The following is a 7,580-nucleotide window of genomic DNA, read 5'->3' on the forward strand; positions in this document are numbered from 1 at the left end:
CTGGCTTTCCTCCTGATATTAAAATGCTCTTAATCTCTGACATAGACAGTCGGCTGTCTGTGTGGGGGTTGGCCCTGCAGTCCCGTTGGGGGGAGCTCACTTTCTTCCTTGCCGCTGTCCTGAGATCATCTGTGTGTGTGTATGTGTGTATGTGTTTACTCAACATGGTGTATTTTCCACTGTCTCCATCTGGCATCTGCTTCAGTGCCATCCTTGTTGGCTGTTCCGTGTCAAGAGTACTTTAGCCTTTTCATTAGGAAAGAGAAAGAAATGCAATCATACAAAAAGGAAAACCATTGCACCTTCCCCCTTCCACCTTCCTTCTGTCTCCTTGTTGCCCAGCAAGTTTCTTGTCATTTACCTTTGCATTTGCATGGCTTATTGATTGGTGATTGTAAAATTGTTTATTGTGCTCTTTTGTTTCTCTGTTCAAGAGCTAAAACAAAAGCTACCAGGCCCTGTGAGGTACACATTTGCATGCGGTGAGCGTTGCCCGAGGAAAAAGTAATTGCTAATGCATATTTATGTGGCACAAATTTGCCATTTGTTTATGCATAAAATTATCAATAGTGCAGGGCGGCCCAGCCGTAGAAAATGGTGACCTTTTTAGCTTAATAAATAGAAATCAGCTGTTATTGTGAAGAGATCAGCCATTTATTCTGTGTTGAGGGACATTGCCGGGAAAATGCAGATTGGGGCTGGCAATATCATTAAATGGAAGGCCAATGACCCTTTCGGTAGAGTCTATTATACTTTATCTAATAGGGGATAAATGACTCTGGCAAATGGAATAAAGAACAACAGTTTTTTTTTTGTTGTTGTTGTTGTTGTTGTTTTATGGCTGTATGAATTTTAAGCCAGTGAAACTAGAGATCTCAGGCTGACCTGTTGCTAGGATTCTCTCCAAAAGTATTTGACTTGATGGTGCTTTTCTTTTTTCATTTTTTTTTCTTCAATTCAGCCATTTCATTTAGAAGGAGGGTACCAACCCCCACCCGCCCTCTTCACATCGTGACAACTTTAATCTTTCCCACCTGCATAGCCACTAAAATGTACTGGGGAAAATGTTGTAGTGAAATGGAAAAAAAATAATTGTAAAGGTTGGTTTTCTTATCATCCTCTGACTGTAAGTCAGTGTTATGATTGCAGGAGTAAAGTCCTCCTTTGGTATCTCATGTGTTTTCTGTCTTTTCTCTCTATTGCCACATACTTTTCATTGAAGGTACCCAGGTATGGTAGAGTGGGCTGTATAGTTCATGTCTTAAAATAGCGAAGATACAAGAAGATACTCCAAAAGTTACAATGTATGATGAATTAATATGATTTATTTTTAACTAACCATAATACTTCCCAAGGGATAAGAGTGATTTTTAGAGTAAGCACATTGCTCCTTTGGATAGGGGGAGGTTTTGCAAATCTTTCTTATACACTCTCAATATGCTTTAAAAAAAGGCCAACAGTGTCTTGCTTTGCTTGTTTCCTTCTTGTCCCTGGTAAAGAAAAAGCCCTCCATCCCCTCAAACTGCACATCTGTCCTGTGGTTGGTGGCTTGATCTCACGTAGTGTTGATTTGGCTAAGATTTCTTTGTGTGTTAGTGAGCACTTCTGCCTCTTAGGATTTTGGGATTCAGTCTTACCAGTCATTATAAAAATGCACCACAAAGTGAAGGTTGAGGTTGTGTGTGTGTGTGTTTTTTTTCCCTCCAGCATTGTCGTGTAATGTGTTGTACACTGAAAACTTTCCGTAGTGAGAGTGCGTTTAGGAGCGAGAGCCTGAACCAGATCCATCCTCCCAGCATATATGTGTCCCTGGCTACCTACCTGCTCCTTCCTGATTGGTCGCTTTCACACTAGCTCCTGACAGCACGTTGAAAGTTTGCACAGTGGTGGTGTGGCTGTGCTTCAGTGTGACAGTGTGTTCTGCACTGCAGCATGTCACTAGTGTGACAGAGTGACCCTTTATCGGCAGAAGTGGGTCAGCTGTCCCTTCTGAAAGTAGAGGGTGTAAGCAGGATTCAGGCACAAGGATACAGGAGTCCACAAAATGAATATATTTTTTATGTCATTTATAAGGTATTGATTTTAAGTCCATTAGATTCACAGTCCCTAGTGGCAGAAAAAAACTGATTTAATGCAGAGGTTGGGATTGCAGAAGGAAGAGCAGTGATTAACCCCTTTTTCCTGCACTGTCTGCCTGTGTCACAAAATGTCTTCTAGGAACGGAGTGGAGGACCCTGGGGATAGGGAAAGGACTTGCCATCTGTCTTCCCTGCAGTTTCCACAGAGCTGGAAAAGAAAATTCAGCTTCGTGACTACCATGCTTTCCTGAACCGGATAGAACACGTCACACAGCGATGAGGGGCATTTTTCAGATAGTTTTAGGACAGGGTGGTTTATAGGTTGACGAGTTCATTTTACTGTCATGAAGCCCGGAGTCCTCTCAATGTAAGATGTTGTTTGGAAATCATGGGATAAGAATTTCTCTGCCCCATCTCCATCCTGGTGTCGTATCATTTCTTAGGCAAGTTTGAGATAGTGTATTTTTCTATCCTGTGAATACGCAGAAAATTACTGACTGATAGAAACCTCTTTCACTGCTATGTAATTAAATTGGGGGCAGAGCACTCAAAATAATTCCAGTCAATTTCCACACGACGAATGCTACGACCACTCGGGAGGTATTCCCTCTTAGGCTGCTTTTGCAATTAACTCTTCATTCTGATATCAGAAAAAACAAAACTCTAATGAGGGTAGGGAAGGTTTAAAATTCAAATTATTGTTCTGATCTTGTGCCTGGGTCTGTTACATTTGACAAATACACCAGTTGAAATATGATTATTCAATATTTGAACAAACATAAAGATGATGGTATCAACAAGATTTTTTTTAGAATTTCATGTTTTAATTTGGATTTTTCAGGATCTGTAAGCAAAATATAAAAATACAGGCTCCCTCTTGTGGGTAAAATGATCACCTGTGAATTTTTGTGTCAACTAGATACTTGACTGACATTTCTGTTTCGTTTTGAAATACTTTCAACTATGCTAATCTCTTCATAATTAATCACATATCACATTTCAGCAAACTGATAAAAAGTTGAAGTTATATATTATTTTCGTGGAACTGTTCATGAAAGCAGGTAATGTCTAATTGTGTACAGCCTGCCATTTTACATTATCATTCAAATGTCTTACATCCAGAATTATTGGTGGTAGCTTTTCTCACCTTGGGAGAGTTTTCAATAGAATGATCAGTGAGCTAAATAATGTGGAGTCTTTCTTTTGTCTCCATTGTGAGTTTTCAAATTCTGTACCTACTAGCAAAGTTTCTAATACTAGAAAGAAGTAGCAACTTTCCATAGCAGCAATACTCTGAGAAGAGGTGGTATGGTAGTTTGATTAAAAAGGATTAAAAAGGAAGAGATCCATTCCTAGTTTGCTACGAAAATGCTGCTGATAAGTAAAAAAAGAATAATGAAGAAGCAGCCATCTTGCATATTATTCTAAAACTTTCTTTTTCAGTACTCTACTCTTTTTTTTTTAAGATTTATTCATTTTATTACAGCCAGATATACACAGAGGAGGAGAGACAGAAAGGAAGATCTTCCATCCGTTGATTCACTCCCCAAGTGAGCCGCAACGGGCCGATGTGCGCTGATCCGAATCAGGGAACCTGGAACCTCTTCCGGGTCTCCCACGTGGGTGCAGTGTCCCAATGCATTGGGCCGTCCTCAACTGCTTTCCCAGGCCACAAGCAGGGAGCTGGATGGGAAGTGGAGCTGCCAGAATTAGAACCGTCGCCCATATGGGATCCCGGGGCTTTCAAGGCGAGGACTTTAGCTGCTAGGCCACGCCGCCGGGCCCCCTTAGTACTCTACCCTTACGAGCTTAAGACTTCTATCTCTGGCACTTCAAGTATATTCGTGGGATCCCGTATAATCTGTGATAATACTGTGGTATAGTAATCAAAGATAATGTGAACTTAGTTACCTAAGTTGAATAACCAGTGATGTGATACAAATGAACACTGAAACATTACTCAGGTCTCCGTAAATTAAACCAATGGAAAGACTTAACAAGAAATGAGTTCTGTCCTTCACTAGTGTGATGGTGGAGGATTTTCATGATTGTTCAGCCTGGGGTATTAGCTAACAAAGCCAGAAGTTGATTTGCTCATGATAGTGGCAAGACCAGTATTTCTGAAGGTGAGTGAGGCAGTACAATAGGAAAGCTAAATGGCTGCAAGTGAGGAGGAGGGTTGGCTGGACAAGTACTGAGTCATCACTGTCAGTCCTTGGCCTCCGTGTCTGATTGGGCTCAATAAAGAAATCCAAGAGGACACCTTCACCTGTCTTGTAATTCATAGTCAGACACAAGAAGTGTTTTTAAGCAGTTTGAGATATTTATATGAAAACTAAATGAACAACTTCTGGTGTTAACATAGATGCAAATAATAGAACGTGTGTATGTCTTTTGATCAATTCTGATAGTTTAATAATAACCAGACAATCCTTCTGCTATAAACCAGATTCTTTTATATAAATTGACATATAAGCTTGACCTTTTTAAAAAATAACTTACATATGTCCTAGTTCTGTGTTGCTATACTTACTGAATAAAACGATGCATTATTAATTGTTCACTTCTATTTTTTTCCAGGTTACCTCTTGCTGATGACACGATTCCAGTTTGAGTCTGTACGTAAGATCCCAAAAGCTGAACTGAGTATTTGGGCAGGATACTCATTAAAAAGAAGGTATGTTCATAAAACTCATTACACATACCTTTTTGAAAAATTGATTACTGTATTTACTATTTCATAAAAATGGAAATTTATATGCCTTATTTTGAATTTACAAACAGAAATATATAAAACATGCGTATTAAAGTGTAGTACAGTCTGGCAACTGGCTCTAATTATAACTTTCAGACTCATGACGAAGGTAATGTACTTAAACTAGTGGGACATAGTCACATTTCTATTCATTTTCTTAATGAGATACTTTTCTTGAAGTTTCAAAAATCTTCTTATCTTCACTATAACATGGTAACCCAAACATGCATTGCTCTTTTTGTTGTTGCTGTGAAAGAAATACTTTGGGTCACAGTGGGTCACCCATTGTAGAAAAATTTTCATAGGGTATTAAATATTCCAGAGTAGGTTTCTATAAACACATAGGAAATGCAGTTTTGCTGAGGCCAAATAATTTGCAATGTGTCGGTAGAAAAATGTCATGATCACCTGTCCACTGCATGTTTATGACCTGCTTGTTTGTCTTTTCAAATAAGTTGAACTCTTGGGAATGAGAACTGAAAGCTTGACCACAGACCTAGAGTTGAAAATCCTTTTATAATTTATAATCCCAAATCTCATGGGAGTAAAAAGGAAGAGATTCATTCCTAGTAAGTTTGCTATGAAAATCGTGCTGATAACTAAAAAAAAAAAGTGAAGAAGCAGTCATCTAGCATATTGTCCTAAAACTTACTTTCTCAGTATTCTGCTGTTAAGATTTGGAGACTTACATCTCTGGCAGTTTAAGTATATTTATGGGATCCTTTATAATCTATGATAATTACTACTTTCCTTAAAAGCTGTCAAAATCCTAAATAATGACATAACACTATTTATATATAAAGCTTCATGCTGTCACTGACAAATGAAACAATATGAATAAGGCATAATAAATATTAGATTTTTATGTTAACATAAGTGGAATGAATCAGAAATGAATTATTACAAAACTGAAACTTCAATACTTCACAAGTAAAGACACTAGTATGAATGAAATTTTAAGGCAGCTGACAAGCTGGACTACTTCTAATAAATAGGACAGCATCAAACATGAGGACTATATAAGAATAAACTGATGTCCTTATTTACAAAGTAACAGGATATGAAAGTACATTATTTATGAGAAATATAGTTCTGATACAAAAACCAGTAAAGAACTGTGTATATGCCTTATACTATTTGCTTATTAAAAAAAAAGTAGTTTGCCATGATAATATTGTGACAGGAACATGGGGAAATGGATACTTTGAGTAATGCTGGGAACTGGTTCTATTTGTTCAGCGTTCCAGGAAGTGCTTTATACGTTTCTTAAAAAACCTTAAACATGTTCAAAGCATTCTAGGCATCATTTCCACTGTACTAATTTGGAAGCTGTTTGATTATGGAGAATCTAAAATAGCAGATGCAGTTCAGTATTTTAAAGTGAATCCTACATGTGTAGTTCAGAACTGGTCAAATGTTTATGCAAGGGCCAGTCGCCTAGGACTTTCATCTGCACAGGTGACATTCACCTAGCATTGTGGGATATTCAGAATTGGTTTTCTAGCATCGGGAAGGAAACAGTGCAAAGAAAAAACATCTCACAACTGTTTCAACATCCTCTGGAAAATGTCCACCCCTCATCCCCTTAAATTGCTGGTGAGAACACCATCATAAGACGATGCCACTCTTCAACAGGAGCTAGCAAATACAGTCACTATTCTGGAAAATAAACTGTAGGGAATTCTTACACTGGAAGAGTGAGAAAATGAATATGATATCCCAATCAACTGTAACTTACTGTTGGCTACAAAGTTAACTTAAAGTAGTAAAGCAGACAAACTTCATTTAAGTGTTTGTTTTCATATATTCATAATAGGAAAAAGTTTAAATTGACAAAACTGTGCAGTAATAGAACCGTGGTTAGACCAGTAGGGTAGTATGTAGACCATAAAATAATTTTAAAAAATTAAGGTTATCCAAAATTATTCATAAAGCAGTGTTAAAAGAACCCAACCAGAATCTAAATGAAAGATACAGCGTATTTTCCAGTCCATATATACATGCATCTATACCTGTATACCTGTGCATACATTTATGTGTATATGGTGAATACATATATATATATATATATATATATAAATACAAAATATGATTGGTTTTAAAACATGGACTCATGAGAAGTTTGTTTTTTTATGGTCTGTAATTTTTTGTAGTAAGTTTGATTTTACATTAGAATTTGAGAAATATCTGGATAGGATTTGACAAGAATACTAAGTTGCTTAGTACTTCTTTGTGTTAAAACTTTGTTAAGTCTCTTCAAGGGGACACGATAACCCTGCATCTCTCATTCCCATCTATTTGGCCTGAAGTTGGCTAGGAACTAGCCTTTCTTCTCGGAAGGTCCACACAGCCACCCAGAAAGCCTGAGTTTGTTGTGCCTGCCTGCCTATTTTGGATGCTCATGGTTTTAGGTGCTGTGCTGCTTGGGGACCAGAGAAACCTGGGCTGAATTCTGCTACACATGCTTATCTCAGAGGCGAAGTTCTAAGCTTTTCTGACTTATTCTTGTGTATCATGAAAGATTAGTGTCATAGTTACAGATCTGACATGTTCTTCCCCTTTTAACAGCATTATAATACCTTAGAATAGGGGAGTGAGAATTTAACTTTAAGCTACATAGCAAAGTGAAAAAAATCAAAATTAGGAAACTATCAAATTCTTTGTAGAACTTTTACAGTGAGAGCAATTTCTTCCAAACTTTAACTCTCTTTGTGGTGGTGGTGGGGCGGGGGGGTGGGGGCAGGGAG

The 7,580-nt window shown here is 37.8% G+C and overlaps 1 non-coding gene across 1 annotated transcript; it reads right to left on the reverse strand.

Moving 5' to 3' along the window:
- Positions 1 to 947: 947 nt before the first annotated feature.
- Positions 948 to 1,085, reverse strand: LOC118760298 (small nucleolar RNA SNORA29). Its single transcript, XR_004996699.2, has one exon. It is a non-coding gene; the product is annotated as a small nucleolar RNA SNORA29 (small nucleolar RNA).
- Between the last annotated feature and the right edge of the window lie 6,495 nt (positions 1,086 to 7,580).

The sequence above is a fragment of the Ochotona princeps genome, chromosome 27 (genome assembly GCF_030435755.1).
Source record: "Ochotona princeps isolate mOchPri1 chromosome 27, mOchPri1.hap1, whole genome shotgun sequence".
NCBI classification, from domain to species: Eukaryota; Metazoa; Chordata; class Mammalia; order Lagomorpha; family Ochotonidae; genus Ochotona; species Ochotona princeps.